The 24,949-nt window shown below is 37.4% G+C and overlaps 1 pseudogene; it reads left to right on the top strand.

The window, feature by feature from the left end:
- The first annotated feature begins 5,089 nt into the window (after positions 1-5,089).
- LOC101974079 (ankyrin repeat domain-containing protein 49-like) lies at positions 5,090-19,954 on the top strand (annotated as a pseudogene).
- Positions 19,955-24,949: the final 4,995 nt, after the last annotated feature.

Below are 24,949 nucleotides of genomic sequence, written 5' to 3'. Positions count from 1 at the left end.
GTCAATGAAAATTACTGTTATTAAATTTTCTGCTTATTCAAAGATAGAGCAAGTGCTTTTATTTCAAAAAGGGATACATGTAGAGCTAGTGATGAGAGAAAGAATGAGAAAAAAGAGAAAGTCATGAAAGTAAAAGATAAAGAAGAAAAACAGTAGGTCTCAGTTCAACAAATACCAACAGATATGCAAACCCTCTGTTCGGTTTAGGGGATGGAGGTTGAGTTCCTGAGACATAAGAATTTACATGAGTATTTGGAGCTCAATGTTCTTGTAATCCATTTCTAGGCTACATCTCCTCAGGAGGCCCAAATTGCTCTGTCTTGCAGGTTCTGGAAAATCCTTAGGGAGAACACTGGGTACCCTATAAGCCAGGACTAGGGGGGCAGGTGATTGGGTGAATCTAGGCTGCAACACTCGACTCCTCCATAACCCAGAAATGAAGCAGTGAAAGAGCAGCTGAGCAGAGAGACGCATGGACCCACAGAAGGCATTTCCTGAGGAAGGCCCCAAGCCGTCAGCACAGATCCTGTGCACACTGAGCGCAGCACACCCCACAAAGGGGCTTCAGAGGAGTGTCCCACAAACACCAGCCACCACCCAGTGTGTCCAAACCCAAGTCCATTGGCCTGCAACCTACACACCCAGAGGGGGCAGCAGCCCTACACCTTCCATGGGTCACCCAGGGCCACATCAACCAGACCACAGTTCCTCTACCTTACCCCACACACGCCGAAATATACATGGGAGAGCCACACTATCTGCCAGCTCTGGATACGTGGGGGTTTTCTTCAGGAGGGCATATAAGACTGACACCCCTAACAGGGAGTAAACTGGCTGCTAAGACATGACAATTAGTGACTGTATCTTCTGACCCACAAGAAAGCTGGCAGGTACTTGGACACACCAAAGACTAAAGGGGGCCACTCAGAGTTGTATCAGAGGCGAGCTGGTATGCCCACTACCAGGGAAAACAAATCCTGATGACAACCAAATGAGGAAGATTCAATAAGAAATCTCCACACCTCAAATACCTTCACATGAACCATTATAAATAGCTCTAATGTCAGTTTCTATCTAGCAGATACTACTGTTCATAAAGAATTGATAGATATTACCTTATTATTTGATATTGCAGCACTCAACCAAATGGATTACATTTCTCCTATTGTTTTAAAGCATTAACTGGATTCATTGTTTGTCTTTGCTATCCTATCTCCAGTTAACATGTGTTCTTCTTAGTCTTCGTTTTTCCTCTCAATTACATGGTCCTATGTCAAATCCCCACCACCACTATTTTCTTTTAATTTTAGTTTGTATTATTTTCTATTTTATCTGTATTTTTCTTTGCCCATTTTTTTCTCCTTTTACATTTTTAACAGGTAATATAGTTTAATAGTACTCTTAGAATTTTAATAGCTTGTTTTTCAACCTTTTCAAGAACAATTTTCTACTTGGATGCTAGAAATTATGAAGAACATATTCAATAAAGATTGTTCCTAAGTACATGGCTTTGTTCTGAAATGATTGCTCCTAATAGGGTTTTGTCTGCTCTCAAGGTGGTAAGGGAATCTATGTGTAAAAGTGGATTCCCACTGAGTGGAAGTATCAGTACTCATTATCCTCATACCCTGAGGCACTTAAAAGAAAGAAGATCACTAAAATAGTATAGAAGTGTAAGAGATAATCATCCCAACAGATATCTTCACATGCAAACTATATGAAAAAGGAAGGGTACAAGTGACCCCCGACTGCACACAATCAACAGCTGATCCCATTGAAACCATGGTGGAGGAAACGTCAGATAAAGAATTTAGAAAGATCATAGTTAAAATGTTCAATGAACTAAAAGATGTAAGAAAAGAACTAAGAGAAAATCTAAGAAGTAAAAGAACATTTCAATAAAGAAATAAAAATTCTGGAAAAAATCCTGGGAATCAAAGATTCAAAAAAAAAATCACAGTAAAAATTCAGTTGAAGGCATCACCAATAGATAAAACCACTTACAAGACAGATTTGCAGACTTTGAAGACAAAATATATAATCTTAAAAATAAGGGTAACACAGGAGCACCTGACCAAAGACCTCAGAGCATAGAGTATCTTCAATTGCAGTGGTGGCACTGGGCAGAAACTAAAGATGGACACGAGATGTTTTTAAGGTAATGTATTTATGCCTTAAACTATGTTCCATCCATAATAATCTACTTGATGTAACTTAATAAAGTCTCAAGTAGACACCAATACAATAATATGGGGTGATTTTCAACATGCCTCTCTTAACCAATAGATGATTCATCCATACAAAAACTAATGAAAGATTCTTTGGAATGAAAAAGTACTACTAATCAAAGGGACTTAGACATTTCTAGAATATTTCATCCATCAACAACTTAATTCAATCTATTCTCAACAGTACAAGGAACCTTTCCTAAAATAGACGGTATTTTAGGACACAAATAAAGTCTCAGCAATTAAAAAAAAACAGAAATACCACCTTGTGTCATCATAATGGAATAAAATTAGAAATCAATAGAAATAGAAACCATTTTAATACATGGAGATTAAATAATATACTTTTGACCATGGACTGAGTCACAGAAAAAAAATAGGGGAAAATTTAAAAATTCTTAGAAATGAATGAGAACAGAGATATATCTAAATTACTGAGACGGCTTAAAGTCATTTCTAAAAGGAAAGTATATAGCATTAAGTTCCTATATTTAAAAAAAAAACAGATCTCAAATAAATAATCCATTACATATCAAGGCCCTAGAAAAGCAAGAATATTCTAAAATTCCAAATTCAGTAAAAGAAATAATTAGGATCAGAGCCAAAATTAATAAAATTGAGAATAAAAAATACTTAGAATCAATGAAACAAGGAATTGTTTATTTGAAAAGTTACACAATATTGATAAACCTGTGGCCAAACCAAAAGAAAGAGAAGACCCAAATAAACAAAATTAGAGATGAAAAAGAAGATATATCACCACAGATATTTCTAAAATCCGGAGGATCATTAGGAACTATTTTTAAAAATTATACTCTGATAAATCAGAAAATCTAAAAGATATTAACAAATTTTTAGACCCACAGAGCCCCCAAATTGAACCAAAATGAAATAGAAAGCATAAAGATACTGAAGAAACAATTAAAAGCCTTCCAACAAAGAAAAAAGCCCAGGATCAGACAGGTTTCTCAGCTAAGCTTTATCAGAACTTAAAAGAACAACTAAACCAGCCTTCACTCAATTATTCCATGAAATTGAAAGGAAGGGACACTTTCAAACTCACTTCAAGAAGCCAGTATCACCCTGACACCAAAACTAGACAAAGACATCAAGGTAAGACTAATATCCTTGATGAATGGAATATTACAATTAAAAGAGAATAAAATCATGGCATTTGCAGGTAAATGGATGGAGCTGGAGAATATCAAGCTAAGTAAACCAATCCCAAAAAAACAAAGGCCGAATGTTTCCTCTGATGTGTGGATGCTGATCCATAATGCAGGGCAGGGGTGGTGGAGGAACTTAGATAGGGCAAAGGGGTAGGAAATATGGTAGAACGAGATGGACATCATTACCCTAAGTTCATGTATGAAGACACAAATGGTGTGACTCTACTTTGTGTACAACCGGAGACATGAAAAATTGTGCTCTATATATGTACTATGAATTGAAATGCGTTCTGCTGTCATATATAACAAATTAGAATAAATAAATTTTAAAAGTATATGAAATATTCAAATATGCATTATAATCATTTTTTCATCTTTAAAAATTTCTTAATAGTCTAGCTAACAAGTGTGCCATTTTCATTAGCCTCTTTTACCCAAGTAATACTTCATCGACTTGCGGAATTATAATGCTATTTTCAGTTGAAACTGTTAACATCATTATGAATATTATTATGATTACCAAGGTGAAGAATTTGGTCATTAATTTTACATGTTTAATTGGTGTAAATTATTTGAATATATAATTTACATTCATTGTACTTATATACACAAAAAAATAATAACAGAAAATTTGTTAATTTGCTTCTTAAGACTTTATGGTAGAATTTCTTTGAGAATAAACTTTCATGCTACATGTAAAATTTTATTTGAAAACTCCATTTAAACATCTTCTCCCTGGTTAGATAAGTGGTCAGGTTCACCTAAATAAGCATATTTTCAAAATTTTAGTATCAGGAGGGGAAAATTAATAATATAATTTAAGTAATGAAAAAAGGCAAAAATCCTTAATAAAATATGAGAAGACCACATTTAAAAATACATTGAGAAAATCATACACCATAATTGAGTGGTTTGCATCCTAGGGAAGCAAGATTGTTTCAACACACATAAATTAATAACTGTAATTCACCATATACATAGAATTAAGCGTAAGAATCACATGATCATCTCAATACAGAAAAAGCCTTTGACAAAATCCAGCTCCCAGTCATGTTAAAAATGCTGAAGAAACTATGGATGGAGGTAACTTACTTCAATATTACCAAGACAATCAGGCAAGAAATTAAAGGAATACAAATAAGAAAATTCGTCAAATTATCTGTTTGATGATGACATGATCCAATATGTAGAAGACCCAGAAAATCACCAGAAGACTTCTACAGCTGATAAGTGAATTCAAAAGTAGGATAAAAGATCAACTCTGTAAATGAATATCTGTCCTATATTCCAATAATGAGTCTGCTAAAAAAAAAACAAAACAAACAAAAGCCCTCAGGAAACTTTTCTGCTGACAATAACCTAAAACGAAACAAAAACATAAAAGTCTCTCTCTCTCTCTCTCTCTCTCTCTCTCTCTCTCTCTCTCTCTCTCTCTCTCTCTCTCTCTCACACACACACACACACACACACACACACACACACACACACACACACTTTGGAGTAAATCTAAGGGATTCCTGAGAAGCCAAGGGGATGAATTGGAAAGCAAGATTCACTGTAGCAACTTTCCTCTCTGTAAAATCTTGATGAATAAAAAAAAACTAAAGGAAAAAAAACAGTTATATCTCTAAAGGTCATGCCCTAGCATTTCAATTTTTTTTAATTTAGAATAATTGGGAAAAAAAGTAAATGATGGCGGAAAACCAGACAGAGAATTCTTTGGACTTTTCTGAAGACTTGGCTTGAATTTCTGGAAACACGTGGACACCTTATTCCCACCAGCACCCAAAGTCTCTGGGTAAGCAATTCTGATGAAGATGAGGAACGAGGTGAAAAAAAAAATGAAGAGTGATATCAACCACAAAGAAGAAAAAAAAGGAAAAAAAAAAGCAATATTTTGTTTTGGACTGCCAAAAAAAAAAAAAAGCTTTCTACAATGCAAAGACTACTGAGAAAGCCACGCATGTGAACACTAGCAAAGAAGGAGAATGTGCTCCTCTTCATCAAGAAACCTACAGTGTACACATGGATATTGTCAGTGAACTGGTTGTACAAGGGGCAGATGTTCATGCAATAACTGTGGTGGCTGGACACCCCTGCATACCAGTCAGTGGGATAATAGAGTGGCTTCTCCTACTTCAGTATGATGCAGATGTCAATCCTCAAACAAAAGGCTTCTTGGCCCCTTGCATCTTTCTGCTGGGAACAGAGACAGCAAAGATGCGGAGGAACACTCCATTATCCATACTTGTATGAATACACATACATACGTGTGTGTATATACACATGTGTGTGTGTATATATATATATAACACACACACACACATAAACACAGATAAATCATTATATCAAACCAGGTCTAAAGAACAACTTGGAAGAAATTGCATTTGATATTGCCAGGAGAATGAGTACTGTCACTACCACTTTGAAATTGAGGAAGGCTATACTAATCTTTCAACTCAGTCTAAAACATTCTAGTAATTTTCTTAAGTTTCTCAATACCAGTGCCTCTTTTGTATACAATGTAAAAATTTTCCATAATAAAGTTGACATCAAAAGTCCTCCTACAAAAATTCAGTGGTACTCATAGAAATGTTATTCCAAGTGAATCGCCTGATCTTGATGTCAAAATGTCTTTGAGAGTTGTTGGTCTGTATCTTTAATGATTTCTGTGGAGTTTGTGATTTGTATGAGGAGTAATTTACCTTTTCTTAAAAAGGTACTTGATATGGTAGAACTAAAAATATTTTTGGTGGTCATCCAAGAGAAATATATTTTTAAATATCCCATATCCCAGATCTTTGTTGAGTGTTTAGTATAGTTCCATGTATTTTTATAAACTGAGGTAAGTGAACTTAAGAGTCTTAAATACACTGATACAACTCAGCTAACTATATTCCATGGCCAGTTGTTTTCACTTTAAACCAGAAAAATTAATATATAAGTGACATGAGTTTTCATATGAGAAAAAAACATCTATTTTTTTAACTTATTGTGGAAAGGAGAGTCAGACCAGACCAGAAAAAGGTGGGGAGTGCGAAGGATCCCATGAAAGGGGGTGGGGGCATGAGGGGAAAGGAGAAACGAGAAGAAAAGGGAGGAGCTGTGGAATGAAGTTGACCAGATTATGCTATGTACATATTAGAATATATCACAGCGAGTTCCGCCCTTATATAAAGCACCAATTTAAAAAATAATAAATAGAAGACAGACCAGTAGAGAAGAGGAACAGGGCAAGGGAAAGTATAATATCAGGGATTGAGTGGAACAAATAATATTCTACGCATTTATGAAAATGTCAAAATGAACAACTACAATGTGTAGCTATAATGCAATAATAAAAATATTTTTTAACAAAAAGAAATTATATGAAATGTATTTAGTTGAAAGCATCCCCAAAAAAACTTGGAAGTATGGCAAAGTCAAATAGGGTAAAACAGGAAACAATACAAAGACCAAATCAAGTAAGCCCACAGCTAACAACTTTTATCTCAATTCCACGGGGAAACTTGAGAAACTGGGGTTGCTCTTCAGAGTCATTCCAACTAGGGACATCAGAGCTGGGGAATTTACATTCCTACACTGTCAGGCATTGGTTAAGAGTTATTCCAAGGAGCCAAACATTCCCAGGCCCTTTCTGCTCTACAGACAAGCAAAGCAGACTCTGGCAAGTGGAGAGCTCTTGACCCCTAACTCTGGATTGGTTGTTGGAAGTGAAAGGGCATTAAATAGTCACAGAATCCACAGGAATATGGCAGCACTGATGTCCTCTCCTCTGTGTTGTCCTCTCCTCTGTGTTCTCTTTGCTAAGAAAAGAACACTCAAACTCTTATGAGGTCCTTTGCTCCTGACTATGGCTATATATACCTGTTCCTCCCACTCCCCCACCCCCCAATATTCTTCTTCACTAAATACCAGTCCTGCCAAAATGTTCTGTTCCTCCAGAGCAGTAAGCTTTCACCTTGAAACTTTAGACTCACTACTCCCCATGTAAAAAGTACATGATTAAAGGAAGAAATATTCAGAAACTATGATTTAAGGATTAATATCCAAAAGAAAAATACTCATGAAAACTTCTGGCCAAAATAAAAATAAACCAGAACAACAATACAGTTCAAGAAGAACAGAGATATAGCAATCAGAAAACAGTGGTAAGGAAACCAGTAAACACTAAAATCCAAAATAACTTGAATAAAACTTAAGATTGAAAATCAAATTAGGTTGGGTAAAAGAAAAGGAGGGAGAAATGAAGTAGATAAAGTTAACAGTTTCATCTTACAGTTGCATAAAATTATTCAAGCATGAAAATGTTTTTTGAATAAATGAAGGAGGATTGGAAAATATAACAAACTTCCAAACAACTAGAGGGGAAAAGGAAGAAAAGACAATCAGTCTATTCCACCTACAGTAAGAAAAATGAAAAAAGGAATAAGAAAAAATATTTAAAGTTGTCAAAATAATCCCAAATGAATTATAAGTTTAAATGCAAAAATACACAAGAAAATGAAGGTTACTGTAGTATAAAACACTAGGCTGGGGAAAGGCCATGTCATTAACACCAGAAATTTAAATAGAAATTACTGATTTAATAGCAACCAGAAGCAGATCAAAACTTCAATACTGGAAAACAGACAAAATCAGCAGGAAAACAACAAAAGTGGTAGGAAAAAATGGTTTTAAATATATAAAACTTGGGCTGGGCTTATAGCTCAGTGGTAGAGCACTTGTCTTGCACATGAGAGGCACTGGGCTTGATCCTAAGTACCACATAAAAATAATAAAATAAAGGTATTGAGTCCATCTACAACTAAATATTTGTGTGTGTTGCAGAGGGTGTGCATAAAACTCATCAACAAGAAAAAAAAATTTAAAGAAAAAAATGGCTATTGAACAAGAACAGGTCATCCCTGAACCATAGTCTTTGTTCAATTCAAATTTGAAAAGATGCTTAACTTCACTTATAGCCAAATAAGTACAAATTAAAATAAAAAGCTATATATTTTTACCTATCATATTAACAACGGTTCAAAAATAATAACAATGCACATGAGATATTTTTAGGAATCAGGTATTCACATATTGTCGGCAGGAATACCCAGTGGTATAATCTTTTGAAAAGCAAGTTAGGAATATGCATCAAAATCTAATGTTTATCATAACCTTTGACCCAGAAACTCTTCTTTAAGGAAATTAGCCTATAGAACTGCTAATGGTTTACCAATGTATTTTCACAAGAATATTTGTGTAGAATTATTTGTAATAAAAAATTGGAACTAATCAAAACAGCTTAAAATATTTTGTTAAAAGTCCCTAAAATTATAGTATAGACATTAAATGAAATAATCTATAGTTATTAAAAAGAATGAGGTACATCTATGTACCATCATGGAAAAGTGTCAATGCCATATTAAGTTATAAAAGAAAACTACTGATATGTAGTATATGTTTGAATTTCAAATACATCTTACTAAATTTAAAAAGACAACCCAAAAGCATACACACACAGATTGTATGAGTCAATTTAGATGAAATGTCCAGAAAAAGCAGCTCTAATAAGACAGAAGCAGATCATGGTTGCTTGAGGTTGGAGAGGAACAAAGGTATCCGCAAATGGGCAGGAGGGAGGGCTCTCAGGTGATAGGGAGTTGTAAATCTGGATTTCAGTAGAGGTTCAGCAGTTAACTCTGTCAATTTACTAAAAGTCATTAAATTCAGCTTGTGCATTTCATGGTGTATAAATTATGCCTCAAGAAGGCTATATTTTAAAAAATAAATAAATAAAAGCAAAACACAGACCAGTATGATAATGTCATGTGCATATGTAGGTATATTTACCTTTCCACAAGGCCAGCTGTACCTTAGGACATTTCTATATTGTTGAATATTTTTAATAATGAATACCACTTTTACATTTAAAAAACTCATAAATATACATATGAACTTTCAAACTATTGTGTCAGGTATGGTTTGCTGTCTTCCTACCAGTGCCCAAAAAACCATAACCAGATTTCTTGTACTGACAGAGATGACAGCTTGATATGTTTCAAATGTATGTAAATTAAGAATATCAAGTCATTTACAGTGGCAATATCACAGAATGGGATGTAACAAAGGTAATCAGTTGTTAATGCTTATCGAACACTGCACTAAATAAAAAAAAATTCATCTATTTAATCTACATAACTATCCAAAGCTACAGTCCAATCACTGTGCACTTGACAAAGGCCATGGATCTAATTAATGCAGATCAGGGATTTAACCCCGGGAGGTCACATCCCAATACCTGGGCTCTAAATGATGATATGTCAGACTGATCAGGGAGTGGTCGTACTTTATAAATCAATTCTTCCCTGATCATACATACTCATTTCAAGAAAACATACCCTATACTTTGATTCTGGTAGTAAGCTTTAAGAAAATGTGTGTGCATTTATGTAGTGTTTGTGTGCACATGCATGTATACAGATACATGTGGTTGTGTATTTTTAACTATTTCCATATTGCCATCCCAAGTCAATGGCATAGATAAAGTCTAGATCAGGGATTTTGATCATATAATGCTAAACCAGCTATTTCGAGGATGGCATAGAGTGGGGGTTCAGACAATATTTGCTGAATTATATAGAATGCTTTCATTATTTCTCCTCAATCCAAACTGGTTGATAGTTTTGGAAACATTAAAAAGCAATGAAAAGGCATAATGAATGAGCCAAATGCCTTTTCATCTCTTTCAAGTTCTAAGGCATCAGAAAGCCTGATTCAACAGGGATTGTGCACCAGAAGAACATGGCAGCCCATCACAGTTCAATTATTTCTACATCTTCACTGTCAAGTAATTACCAAGTCAAGCTCTCAGAGATACTAATCATATATCAAATAGATGTGACATGGTCTCTTACACCTCCCACAGATATAGGTAATGCAGTCTCTGAGCACTGAAAATAGGATTTTAAACCTCACTTAGATTTTCACATCATTAGGTGAGGAAAATAAATCTGGCCACTAATGTTGGCTATGATTTACTTACAATGATGCTGATTCTGCTAAGTCTTATGTTTTTCCAGTTAAAGGTTATGAATGTTCACACCACAAATGAGCCTTAGAAATGAAAAGATTTGATTGATCTTAAAATTTGAAAATAATGTCATCTTTTCTTATTAAATAACTCATAAATCCAACATAAATGCAAATTCCAGGATACACTAATAGAGGATGTTCATTCTTGTCTTGTTTTATTGATATTATCCCTCCACATGTACACACCTTTGTCAAGCTGAGAAAAAAAAATGACACTTCCTTGGTAGAGCTTAGCTCACAACTCAATTTAAAAAGTTTCATTTAAATGTAGTTCATTCATTAACTTTGAAATTAAGTTATATTAGTTCTTTCTACATCAATGTTAAAGTCCTCAAATATACATGAAAAAGTTATTATCTTATTCTTCTGCAGTGTTTAAAAATTAATAATGATGAAAGTCCAATTTTCAATTGGCCACACTGCAGAATTAGTCAGTAAATCGCATAGCTTTTTAAATTCAGTCATCATTAGTAATTTTAGACCCCTTTGAACTTATAATCAACATTTATATTCCATTGATATAATCATTAAAACTGTATATTATGAAGCTAATGTTACAAACGGATTTCTCATTGCTGGGCACACTCCAGATTAGGTGATATTTCCATGTTAAGCCATTGAGACAAAGACTCTTCTAAATGAATTGTTACTGAAATATTTAATTTTGTTAAACATATCAATTTCAATCTTTGGAGGACTGACATAAGCTTCCTTATGTTTTTAATTTAGTTTTAGTATTGAACTTCTACCTTTAGTTTTCATGAGAAGCATTGTTTCAGGTCACCTTCTCTTATAGACAATTGAGGCTTGTGTCTAATATGCAAATTGTCTATATATCTAGAGGCATGCAGGGAGGTGTCCTGAAAATCTCTTTTCTTATGCAAATGGAGTGAATTCTTAGGGACTATGCAGGAATCACCTTATAGGTGAACTAATGGTTATACTATTCTACAACTAGGATCATAATAAAGGTACCGGCTCTGTAGTTTTGATTTCTCCTCCTGACATGAAGTGTCTTATTTCATTTGTATCTCCTATACTAGCATATTCCTAGCACACATTAAGCATGTGCTAGAAAAGAGGAGGGGAGGAGAAGGAGGAGGAGGAGGAGGAGGAGGAGGAGGAGGAGGGAGAGGAGGAGGAGGAGGAGGAGGAGGAGGAGGGAGGGGAGGAGGAGGAGGAGGAGGGAGGGGAGGAGGAGGAGGAGGAGGGAGGGGAGGAGGAGGGAGGGAGGGGAGGAGGAGGGAGGGAGGGGAGGAGAGGAGGAGGAGGAGGGAGGGGAAGAGGAGGGAGGGAAGGGAGGAGGAGGAGGAGAGAGGGGAGGAGGAGGGCAAAGCATGCACAAGCACTTTGATACCTGAAGGCAATGACATAAGAGCTCTACTTAATCACTACCATCTCTTCAGCATCCAATTTAGAGGTAATCCCAGGGAATACTAGTAAGGGAGTCAGGGAAGGGAAGACAGCCAATTTTAAAGAGTGCATCTTCAAGCACAGTTATCACTAAGCACATGGAAGCTGAATTCCACTGGGGAACTGTGTAACCTTGATGCAGTTATACCTCCAAAGAGAAAGGAGAGGAGGAGAGTTGGATACCAACTGTCATCCATCTTCATTTGCCACCATCTCCCAGGAGACATTAGTTCTTTAGTACTTTGAGACACCCATTCTTGTGGGCCGGGTGGGCATCAGCAGCCAGAGACAATCCAAATGTTAACAGTTCACCAAACTGATGAGCAAGTGTGGGAAGGGCAGAAGCTTCCTTCACAAGACAGAATAGTCAAAACAGAAGCAGGAGAGGGGGCGGTTACAAAGCAAACACAAGATATACTAGAAGCCCAGGACAAGCTAACCATGAAAAATAGAACCCTATGTTAAATCTGATACTAGGGACATACCCTCTAGGACATGTCATCCTTTCAACAACATTCTATTACCAATCAATATGAAAAATAAATTGGCATCGAGTCCCAGAAGTCACATTCTCCTTCCACATTTAAGAGGAGTTCTGTAGAAGAGGAGATAAGTGGCCTATAAAGACAAATTGAGCAACTTGTTAATTAAGGGAGTGGTGCCAACAACAAGAGCATTTATAAACTTTGTGGCAAACAGAAAACCTCACTTGAAGAGAGCAGCACGGTGAGCATATTGTGTGTGCAGAAGGCATTAGCTGAGCCATGGTCAACAATGTTTTTGACAGTGGATGTTATAAATTGTATAAAACCATGGGAATGTGCTTATTGGTTTCTTTATCCCATTTAGAGTTCACTAGAACTTTAATGACTTCCCAAATAAATTTCTCCAATTCTAAAGCTGCAAAGTCCCATAATTATTTTCCCTTATTCATCTTTGTTCTTTTTAAAACATTTTCTTCATTATTTGAAAAATAATTGCAAGTGTTCTTTTCTAATTCTTGTGCCTGTGTCAAAGAACCAGAAGAAAAGATTTATCTCTAGGAAAACAAGGAAAATACATTTGTTCTTCAGTTCACCTTCATATATAAAAAGGTAACCTTTTGTGACTTTACCATGAAGAAAAATCAAATGGCAAGGAAATCTGCTTTGTCAAGCACCCCCTTTTCACCGACTTGTAACAAGACATTGAATATCTGATCTCACCGCCAGTTTTTGCTCAAAGGAATTTCTTTAAAATAACTCTATACTTCCCAAGAAAGCATTAACTGAAACTTAGATTTAAACATTAATCTCTAAGATATTTATCAAAGAAAAAATCATGACTGACATGAGATTGAGTGTTTACTCAGTTGTTTGCTTTAAGAACCATTTAAAGGACCAAGGGGCAAAGGAAAACTGGAAAGTAAATTAAATGTCACAAGTGAAGGGCTGTCACCTTAGATTTAATAATGTCATTGAAAGTTAAATACCAGGTAATTATGAATACGAAGATCTGTAAAAACTTATTGCATAATTACACAAACATAACCAGGACACTTGGAGATAACAAGAATTTTACTTTTCCCACAAAACTTTCTCAATGACTAACTACTAACTCCACAGACAGCATAATGTGACCGATTCATCAAATCTAGGTAGTTAGGAACAGCTTGAGTTATGAGAATGGGATTTAGTTCAATTTTACTAAAATCTACGATTTTTTTTTCCTATGTTTTATTGCAGTTCTTTAAAATGGATGTGGCGCAGCGTGCAGGTGTGCACACCTGGTTACCTTGCAAAGGGTTCCCTCTACAGGTAAACATTTCCTGATGTTGTGGTATTGCACGTGGGTAAGAATTCTGCCACACAGTCTTCACAGGGATCATTCAGGAATGCACAGCACACGGACTCATCCCTCAGTTTCACGCTTTCGTCCCCATTCTAATATACATCATCGGGACGATGACATTCGGGGCCATATTTCATCAGCCCACGTCTTTCTACTGATGGATCGGGTTTCTTACCATTGCTTTTAAAGCGACACAGAACTCCTGGTGAGTAAAAACTCATAAATAATATCACAATTAAAAATAAAATATTACTTAGAAGGTAGTGAGTATATTTGGATGTGAATTTAAATGGCAAATGCACGGCATTTTTTAAATCTGTGGAAGATCTATTATGTGAGCTATGAGGGACCTGGGGAGATTGTGATTTTTTATACTTTCTACAGTCTCTTGGTTCTTTCACAGATAAACTCATAGACGAACTCACATTCAGATTTTAGGGGTATTAAGATGGACTTAGAAGTCTACTCCACCTTTACTTTTTGAGATCATAAATACAACCCCTCAGGTTTTTAACCTTCTCAGAGAGTCAAAAATAATCTATGTGTCATCTAAACAAGGATAATTGAAATACGGTAAAGAGTGCAGGGGGAAGGAAGGAACCAGGAAGTCCTCTTTTAAACCAGTGTTAATGATCACCACCCAAACCCTACTCAAGATGCAGAGTTAATATGGGATAGGCATTAAAAGACTACACAGGTAATGCCTGTAAGTGATCCAGAGACTAGTAGACCAGGCACCTAATAGACCTAACATATGGAAGCCAACTCAAAACCAAGGCAGCAACTGGTTCTTCTGCTCAATTATTTATTACAAAAAGAGCTCACTTGTGTAGTTAAAAAAAAAATCACAAAGTAAAAAAGAGTAGAAAATGAGATCATCATAAATCTCCAATTCCACTCCTCAAACCTAAGTGCTTTTAAAAACAATTTGTATATTTGCTGAATTAGGTTTGCCCAAGTTAAGGTGTCATGCTAATCACATGTGCAGTTCAAAGTGTTTTGTCAGCAGCTTTAAAAATTGGAACAGGTGAAGTTGGTGGGGGGCAGTCGTGCATGCCTATAATCCCAGGGACTCTGGAGGTTGAGACCAGGGGATTGCAAGTTTGAGTGCAGATTCAACAATCTAGTGAGATCCTGTACCAAAATTAAAAAAAAAAATTAAAAAGGCTGGGGATGTAGCTCAGTGTTAAACCGCCCCTGGGTTCAAGTTCCAGTACTGAAAAAAAAAAAAAAAAAGCAAATGACAAGAAGTCACATTTCAAGATACCAATTTTGAGAGATCATGGTCAAGTCCATTACTACTAAATACATTTTCTCTCTTAATATCATCTTTTCTCTTTTAATAACATTGAAGTGTCAATTATTCATATTTTCAGCATATAGGAAATAGTTCATTGTACCTCAATGTGAAAGATAATAAATTCACCTATTCATCGACCCACCTTCCAATGTTAGATCTTATTATACACAATCAAGACTTAATATATTTACATGCTGATTTGCAACTATAATTTCCACACCTTAGTCTTTGTTCCATATATATCTAAACCACTAAATAATAACTACAACTTCTACTCATCTCTTGTTAGGTTTCATTTTTTTTTTCTATGAAAAGTTCACCAGTGCTATATTCTGTAAGTTCTCTTACATTTAAAAATTTCTGTTCAATGCTTTTGCACATGAAGGAAATAGAAATCCTAAAATTGTACTCTTTTGGTACTGGCAACTTCACCACTGAATACATATTTATTTTGAGACAGGGTCTCACTAAATTGTTTAGGGCCTTGCTATGTTGCTGAGGCTTGTCTCAAACTTGTGATCCTCCTTCTTTAGCCTCCCAAACCACTGGGATTACAGATATGCACCATTGCATCTGGCCTAAAATCATATTTTCATGGTTTAAGAATCTTATAAAAACACTATAGAAAAATCCAAGACAAATTTGGTAATTTTACCTGTTTTTCTAAGAATCTGAGTAATCTTTTCATTAGTTTTTAACCAATTTGTTTCTCCAGAATGTAATTATTCTCTTAAATTTATAGTGATCATGGTGCTTGTTTTTATCTGTATTGCTTTTTCAGATGATAGTATGTCCATACATTTTGTCATCAGGTCCTAACTTTATTTTTAAAAAGCTTCATTCTAACTTTAATTTTTTTCTTTTAATTTTTGTTCTTTAGGAACACTAATTATTCATATTGTCTTACTTCCATGTCCATTTTTTAATCAATTTTTATAAATTTCACTTTGTTCTATTTTCCACATGCATTTGATTTACCTTTTTTTTAAAAAAAAAAAAAAGTCTATGTAGCTCCCATATTCTTTTGATTATATCTACAATCTTCATTTCTGCGAAGGTTGTAAATTTTTCTACCTTTTTCCCCTAAGGTCTGCCAGCTCACTTTTTAATTACTTTCATTTCATTATCATTTCTTTGTTCCTTGAAAACACTTACCTGAAGAATTTTCTCATTAAGCTCATATTTTTCTGCTGTGCAATCTGATTATTTCATGTGATTGGGGGGGAGGGGGTTGTTGTTATTTTGGTCTTTTTTGTACCAGGAATTGAACCACTGAGCAATGTTTCCATCTATTTTATTATTATTATTATTATTATTATTATTATTATTATTATTATTATTATTATTATTTATTTTAAGACAGGTTCTCACTAAGTTGCTGAGGCTGGCTTGGAACTTAAATCCATGTTAGTCTCCCAAACCACTGGGATTGCAGATGTGTACCACCAGGCCCAGCTTTTCATGGGTTTTTATCTGCTTTTATAGTAAAGTTTACATCTTGACATCTGAAGTAATTTGTTTTGCAATCAAAATTAAATATGCATGAAAATATAATTTTTTGTTCGATACTCAACTTCCTGACACTCATTTTTCATGTTCACTATGAAACTACCAAATTATAGCTGATAAATAGGTCTTAAGTATATGGAGAAATATCCAAAATTAATATTTCATAGAAACATATACAATAAAAGAAAGTTCTGAAAACAATTACCAAATTTGCTCATATGAATGGCATTGACTTTGTCTCTAGTAGTTTATATGAGCAAATCCACATAAAAGTGTCCCTAGAGCCAGCATCCATTTCTTGGAACTGTGGACTCTTCACAGAGATTGGCTCTGAATGGTCAGCTGTGGGACTGACTGTCCTGAGATGCCTCTGCCACACGTTCCAAAGCTCAGGACCCTGGAAGCAACCCCCCCACACACACACACACATTGCTGCAAATCAAATTTCTTTCCACACACAGAAATTGAAATTTGAACTATGTGGGGAAGGGGCAGGGGCCTGGGCCCAGGTGCTCTTAAGGCCTTTGGGATTGGCTCTCCAAGAACAAGCAAAACTGGCTGAGGTCACTGGATACACTGGGCCCACTCACAAGGGCCTCTCATCAGCTTTCCGTCTCTTAGGTTCCTGCCATCTCCTTCATGATCTACGGGTGGTATTCAAAGTGCTAGTTCTGTACTAATAATCACTCAGCCTTTTTCCTTCTAGCAAAGCTACTAGCTGAAAGTGTGTGTGTTGGGGAAGGACAGGGGGGCGAGATAAGGCTCAGGTAGCTTTCCTCCAGGTGCATCACCATACAACTCTCCCCTCAGGCCACACGGAGGGCCTGATACAACTCCCTGTTGTTCCCCTTTGTGATGAGATTTGCTTAGTTCTCAATGAAGTGCCAGGTATCATGGATAAATATGTCAACTGATTTTGTATTTCTTCTCTTAACTATGATCAGCAACTGGGAAGTTGGCCACCACCCAACACTGCTCCTCCTCCAAGAGGCACTAACAGATTATGAAGCGATGCGGCTGGGGGTGTCTTACTAATGGCTGTTTCTTCCATCTCTCAGCAGTATGGAAGAAAGTCAAGGATTTCTCCTGCAGCTTTTCTATGAACCCTCCCTTAGTATTTCAAGTTCAAGTCCATTTGAAGAATCTTAACTCTTGGTTTGGGACAGTATTTGATAGATTTTTCTGAGTCGGGATCTAGCATTGAGCATGTTCATTTTATCAAGATAGTGTTTTTTCCCCCCTCCTGTGTTCCCGAGAAGAAAATGCCTTTGCTTTCTTTAACTAGATGACGTTGTTTAACAAATATTTACTGAATCCCTGTAGGGCAAGATGCTGTTCAAGGCACTGGAGATGCCACAGCGAGCAAGGTGAATGTGACCCCTCTGCTTGAAAGACACTGAAGACATGAGAGGTTTACGTGACTGTATAATCACCGACGTTAGCAATTGCTATGATGAAAATTAGAGAGTGCAAGCAGGGATTAAAAAGAAATCTAACAATCTGGGTGTGAAGAAAGACCTTTTTCAGAATATATTTAAGTGGAGTCCTGGGAATAAGTAGGAGCCGGTCAGAGACACGTGAAAGAAATTCAGAGAAAAGTGACAATATGTGCAAAGTCCTAATGCACGAAGGAGCGTCGACTATTTAAAAAAAAAAAAAAAAAACACAGAGAGGGATGGTCTCACCTTTAATTAAAAAGAGTGGTGTGAGTAGAGACTTTTAAAGAAGCTTTGACTTCATCCTTACAAAAGAAATGAGGTGGGGGAGTCGAGGTAGGAAGTGCATTTTTAAAATCATCCTGGCTTCTTCTGAGGAAAGGATGAAGCCCCTGACCAGAGCTGTCAGAGTATCTTCAGTTGCAGTGACAGCACTGGGCAAGAACTAAAGACGGACAGGACACGTTTCCAAGGTCACGTCTCCAAGCCTTAAACTATTTGATCCGTCCTTAATAACCTACTCGGTATTTCCCAACAGGACACCCCTGCTTCATGTACACTACGAGGGCCACACTGTTCAGCAGGCTCCTAAAGACTTGCTCATCTCTCAAACCAAGCTCAGCAACACTTCCTGCCACAAGTAAAATAATGACCCTCATCTCTCAAGTCCCCCACTATGTGACATGAATATTTTTATAGTATCTACTCCAGGTAGCTATGTAGATGTTTGTGGTTTTCTCCATTTGTCACTGTAAGTTTCTTAAAAAAAAAAAAAAAAGTGTGCGTTTCTGAACTTTAATATTACTCACAGCACTATAAATATGCCTCACATGAGAATAATGACATGGTTTGCTCAAAATACTTATTATTTTTCTCCTTCTAAAATGAAATATTTAGAAGAACTCCAAAAAATTCCTTTTCTAATTATCCTAGATCCTGAAGAGTCAGAGAATCTTCTAACACTTCTTGCTGTGTCTTCCCATGCTGGATATTCCTCTAGAAAATGGGGAGTTGGAAGTACAATGTCATGGACAGGGTGTGGACTGAGGTGTGATCTTGAGATCCTGTCTCCAATCTGCATAATACACCAGAATCCTCTACCAGAGACCCAGGAGGATTTGATTCCACTTTGCCTAAGAGGAAGACCCACAGAGTGATATCAGCACTCGGCTCTTCAAATCAGCAGTCTTACCCTTGAACCTGACACTGTCCTTCATAGAGACAAACCACAGCACCCTCCAGAGTCTGCAGCAATCACCTAAGCCCACCCTTTGGCCTTCCTTATTTCCCCATTTGCTCTCACCCCAGACTCATCCTCCTTTAGCCTTTGACTCAGTATGCACTTGGTCTCCCAAGTTCAAACTCTGACCTTCCTTCACCAACTAAAACTTGATTCTTCCCTCATGTCTGGCACCGATGCCCTCATTTTAATTTGTTAATAGTATTAAAATTTTTACATTAGAAACACTCCAGATTTAGCATTATCAAAATTTATCATCCACTAAAGACCCACCCTTAGGCTAACATGATCCAGGGATATATCCAAGATAGCCCGAGGTTGAAGAGGGGATTCGGAAAACCTAGTAGCAGCACCCATTACCTTGTTCTCCTCTGAGGATTCATGAGCTGACAGCTCATGGAGCGAAACTGTTTCTCTCTCACCCAATGTAGTTTGAATCTGCCTCTTTTTCCCTCCAGAATATAACTAGAGAGGAGTAATGCCCTGTGTGTGTGTCTAACGGTAAAGGTAATTCTTTACTATAAATATTTAACTACACGTATTTGAAGGTACTCTAAAATTCACTGATGGAGGAGGTTCGCCATAAATATTTGCCTGCTCGGGACTTTATGAATGCCCTCTTGGAGGTGTTCCCCTGCCCCAGGTATGCAACAAGAGACAGGGTCAAGAGGATTGATGAGCCCGAGGAGATGAGGAGGGACTGCGCTGGAACCGTCTCTGTGGGTGTCATGAAGGAGACCAAGTGCCCATAAGTGCAGATTCGCTGGGTAGAAATGTTCTCCTACATCCTTCACTGCCAGATCAGACAGTGAGGCCATCACCACCCCAAACAACAATAATGGCAGTCAATACAGAAGTGACAGATTTTTAAGGGGCTCATCCCTAAAATCCTTACAGGGAAAAACTGAAAGAGGAAGAAGATCAAGAAAAACAAAACCACCAAAAACAAGGCCAACCTGACGAGACACCTTCAAAACCACGGATCACATTCTACTCTGTTTCAGTTGTGGTTTGCAGGTAACTGAGAGCTGCATGAGATACACACGATGACCTTGACCTGAAGTAGGAGAGGGTGGCCCAGAACCTTGGACATAATGAAGCTGAAAAGTCCTGCATAAGAAACCAGAACCACTGGAAACCAGGAAAGTGTGAGCTGCAGCTGCTTCAATGAGACTTTGCCAGACAGATAAGCCAAGGAACAGATCCTGTGTGACTGAGGCTTCCTTGCATATACCAAAAAGAGTTTGAGGGCTGGTGTTGTGGCTTAGGGATTAGAGCACTTGTCTAGCACATGCGAAGCGCTGGGCTTGACCCTCAACACCACATAAACATAAAATGAAGGTATTTTGTCCATGTAAAAAATATTAAAAAAAAAAAAGAATTTGCAATCGCCTTTTCATGGAGGTCGTTTCCTTCCAAGACACAAGATACCATAGGTATGTCTCGCTATAGGCAGCTCAGAGGCAGTTCTATAGCAACACAGTAGTCACCAGCTACTGAGCGCTTGGAATGTGCATTGTCGGACTTAAATGTGCTGCAAATGAAAACTATACACTGGGTTCCAAAGAATTGCTATAAAAGAATGTAAAACCTCCCTATGATATTATTTTATTTACTACGAGTCGAGATGTCAGTTTTTGGATACAATGAAATAAAATGTATTGTTAAATTTAATTGCACTTTTTTTAATGGGATTAATGGAAGTTTTTAAATTATACATGGGGTTCACGTTATATTTCTATGGGACAATACTGTTTTAGCATGAGGTTCCTGGGCTAAGCAAAACAAAGTAGTATAAACAAAGGAACAGAATTGTGAACAGCAATTTTTTGATATGATCTGTACAACCAGGTTAAGCTAAGAGTAATATTGACCATCTAGCACGACACTCAATGTGTCACAGGTCCCTAAGAAGTATACAGATTTTAAACATTCATAATGTTTAAAAACATTAATTGAAGAAAGTAATTCTACATCACAAAAAAATAATGTCTTATTTAAATGGGCTTATGTTTTGAGTACCTTTATATTTTACTCTTATTATATTTTACAAAATTATTAGTTGTGATATTGGCAAAAGACTCTTCTGCCACGCGACCAGCTAGGGCTTAGTGAAAGAAGGTTCGGTTCATAAGAAATTACTAGGGAGTTTTAAATTAAGGAGACAGACTCTCATTACCTTTAATATCAACTCCGAGATGGCTTCTCCTAGCTCCCACCTCCAGCCACCTAATGCGGTGGCAAGGTTTACAGAAGAGACTAGCCAGAGAGGGAGAACACGCCAGGGAGTAAGCTTTCATTGGGGAACAAAAAATTCCAGGGAAAATCCCATCCAATGAAGGTTAAAGCGGGCAGCATCCCAAGGTCAAGGATGTCCATTAGGTCTTCAGGTCAGTGGCTAGGCACGCCTCTGCACGGACAAGCCCTTGGACCTGGGAAAGGGTGGGGAAGGCTTTTAACACAGCTGTGTTTAAGCGCCTCTCACCCAGCCAGGGAGGTAACTCAAATCACGTGCAAGGTATGGCCTCCCCCAGACTACCCACAGAAAATTTGAGAAGCACTGGGATATACAATTTTAGTGACTGAACCAAATATTTAGTTTTCCTGTCCATAGAAATGGAGATTTGTAAGCTTCATATGTACTTAATAAAAGCCAGTGTTTAATGGAAGCAAAAGCATTCCATTTTCTTTTACCTGCCCTAAGGTTAACTCAATCTAAATATCTTTACATGCTTAGCCCAGGTTAAACATAAAGCAAACTAGCCTCTTCATTCTACATATGTAGAACATAGAAATTGGATAAATTTACTTCTAGCCAGCTTCAAATTTACACCGGTTGGGAGAGTACCAGTTTAGGTGAGGAGCTGGACGGCAGTCTCCATTACACTGGGGATAAGCCTGGGCTCATTTCCCTGAATCATGGTAAATTTGGTGAGTGACATACTGTAACCTGGAAATGTGGAAGGAAAGCAATTAAAGGCTATTTGATAAAAATGAGAAGAAAGAGCATGGAAGTTAAATGCAATCCAGTTTGGCAGCTCATTAGCAACTCACTCCTCACTCTGCCAAAGGTTGCAAACAAATTCTGAGTCCTGCTTAGAAGAATTGAAGATTGCTCTGCTTCCCACCAAAACGAGGAAAGTGTTCAACTCCATTTCGTCAACTCTAATTCCTACCTAAATGTATCAGAAAGCCAATTTTCCTTGAACCCAACCTGGCATCATCCCATCCAGAGAAACTTCTAGAATATCACCTGAGCACTTTAATCCATGATTTCTCAGTAGGCTTTCAGATCTAAGAGCCTGTGCTAAAGGCAAATCCACAAAATAACAGACTTTTAAAGATGTTTTTCCCCCTCAAATCTAACATTATCAGCAATTCACTCAACTTGCTTTTTACAAGTTCCAGAAAAGCAGCCACAAATAACCCCTTGATAAATTTTCCTTTCTCATGTGTTTAAAGGCCCTTTATAGCCGCTGTCAAAACCTTTAATCCAACTTTCCTTGATTTCACGGACTTATTTAATTTGCTAAGAATGTAAGACAACTCAGGAGCTCTAGAGGACTGGGGAAGATGGACAGAGTATTAAAAAAAAAACAAAAGTGTATTATGGATGGCTTGTTGGGTGGGCACAATGTCTGCCTCACAGCCCTGGAAACAAGGCTTGGCAAATACAAAGCAATAAATAATGTGACCAACCTCAGGCAGAGAAACCTTAATTAAGCATCTACTATATGCCAGCACAGACTGAGCATTTTATTCTTCAATATACTCTTGTAAGTTAGGTGTTTTGTGATTTGGTGATGAAACTGAGAGGTTAGAGAGCAAATTCAGGTCACCTACCCCTGCACGTGTAACTACTGTCACCCACAGAAAAGCGCTTAGCTGCACCTGCAGCGCCACCTACTGTTCACTCAGTGCTCTTTCATAACTTTCTTTCTTGCTCTGACTCAGGGTGAGTGTTAAATCTCTGAAAATTAAGGCAAGTCTCTTAAGTTGTCAGAATGGTTTTTGTGCGACTTTCACTTTGCCCCTATCAAAGTAGTGCCACAAGTTGAAGCACAAAAAACTCACTGCACATGCATTTTAGATGCTTACAGGTTATCAGATTGCAAAGAGATCATTTCCCCAATTCGTTTTACCATTCTGATTTGCTGGCCAGACAAGGCCCCTACTTTTACTTCTGGACAGACCAGCTCAGTGAGTATTCCCTAAAATACATTTTTCCCCTCAAAAAATCTGATGAAGCCAGGTCCTGTGGTACACACCTGTAATCCCAGCAGCTCAGGAGGCTGAGGCAGGAGAACGGCGAGTTCAAAGCCAGCCTCAACAAAAACAAGGTGCTAAACAATTCAGTGAGACTCTGTCTCTAAATAAAATACAAAATAGGGCTGGGGATGTGGTTCAGTGGTCAAGTGCCTCCGAGTTCAATCCTGGGTACTGAAAAAAAAATCTGATGAAACATTGCACATAGGACAGATTCTATGCATCTGCAAAAAGAATTTTTTCTATAACATAACATGGCTCCCTCTTTGACTGAAATCTAAGTGACTTACAAAGAAAGTCTTCTTCCAAAGGAAAAGTTTATTTCTGCAAATAGAGGGCAGTTGTGCCTGAAGGCTGTACGCTTGGCCGTCAGGCCGATCCAGGCTGCATTCACAGCTTCACTACTTAATTATTGTGCGACAGAAATATCACCAGAGTTTAATTGGGAAAATGAAACCATCCTAAGCTTTACAAAAGGAAAAAGTTAGGTCACAGAGTCACTGAAAAGACCAGAATCATAGAAAAGACACAGAGAAGGAAGGTAGTGCCGTCCAACCCTCAGGAACGGAGGGGAAACTCACACCACCACTCGGTCCCCAGTGTGCTGACACAAGGTGCTGCAGGCGCCCTTCCACCAAGCTTTCATCCAGGAACCCCTGTGCTTCACCCAAGTCCTATCCCCAGACCACATCTGTGCAGGATGAGAAGATGGTGGTTGATTCCTTGCTCCTCTCTCACTACCTCTATTTGGGTGCACCCAGAGCTCTAAGCAACAGGAAGAGGAATCGGAACACCAGAACGTGGGGATCAAAGACTCCCAACTGTGATTCACTTGAGAAGCCTGAACTTTGATTCCTTTCAAGAAAAGAGGTTCCATTGATTCATTTTGAAATCAATGTATTCATTAAAACCCTCGATTTGCAATTTGTCTGATTATCTTTAAAATTGGCTATCACATCATAAGAAAATGCTTTAAAGCCACCCCAACTTCACCATCATGAGTATATGCCTAAAATGTGTAAACTCTGACAGCTACCCAATTGGCCGATGATCATAATCTCCATCAAAGACATTTCAGAGACCCCTCCCATTTCTCCCCAAGAGCAGAGTCACATGCAAAACGTCAGGCCATCTTTCTAACCATCACTATCTTCTCTAACCTCCTTGCTTCCTCCTCTCTCCTAATCAAGAGTGAGGGATGGCATGGAAACCCAAGCTGACCAAAGTTGTACAAGGTTCTCATCTTTAGAGTGGTAAATAACCTTCCAGAACAGATGGGTTTCACCTTTCTCTTGGCACCCAGTTATTCACTGAAGTAGATGATTAAGTAGGTTCAGGTTGGCCATGACGTAATGACAGGAAAATCAAGTTTCCAGTTTTCATAGTCTCTGTCCCCCCACATTCTATTCCCCCTACAGAAAGTAGAAAAAAAAATGAGTTCTTTACTTTGTCTTCTCCATGGTGATGTCCAGCTCCCATAT

The sequence above is a fragment of the Ictidomys tridecemlineatus genome, chromosome 13, assembly GCF_052094955.1.
Source record: "Ictidomys tridecemlineatus isolate mIctTri1 chromosome 13, mIctTri1.hap1, whole genome shotgun sequence".
Lineage (NCBI taxonomy): Eukaryota > Metazoa > Chordata > Mammalia > Rodentia > Sciuridae > Ictidomys > Ictidomys tridecemlineatus.
The sequence above is the reverse complement of the archived record's forward strand: the minus strand, read 5'-3'. Positions and strand labels throughout refer to the sequence as shown.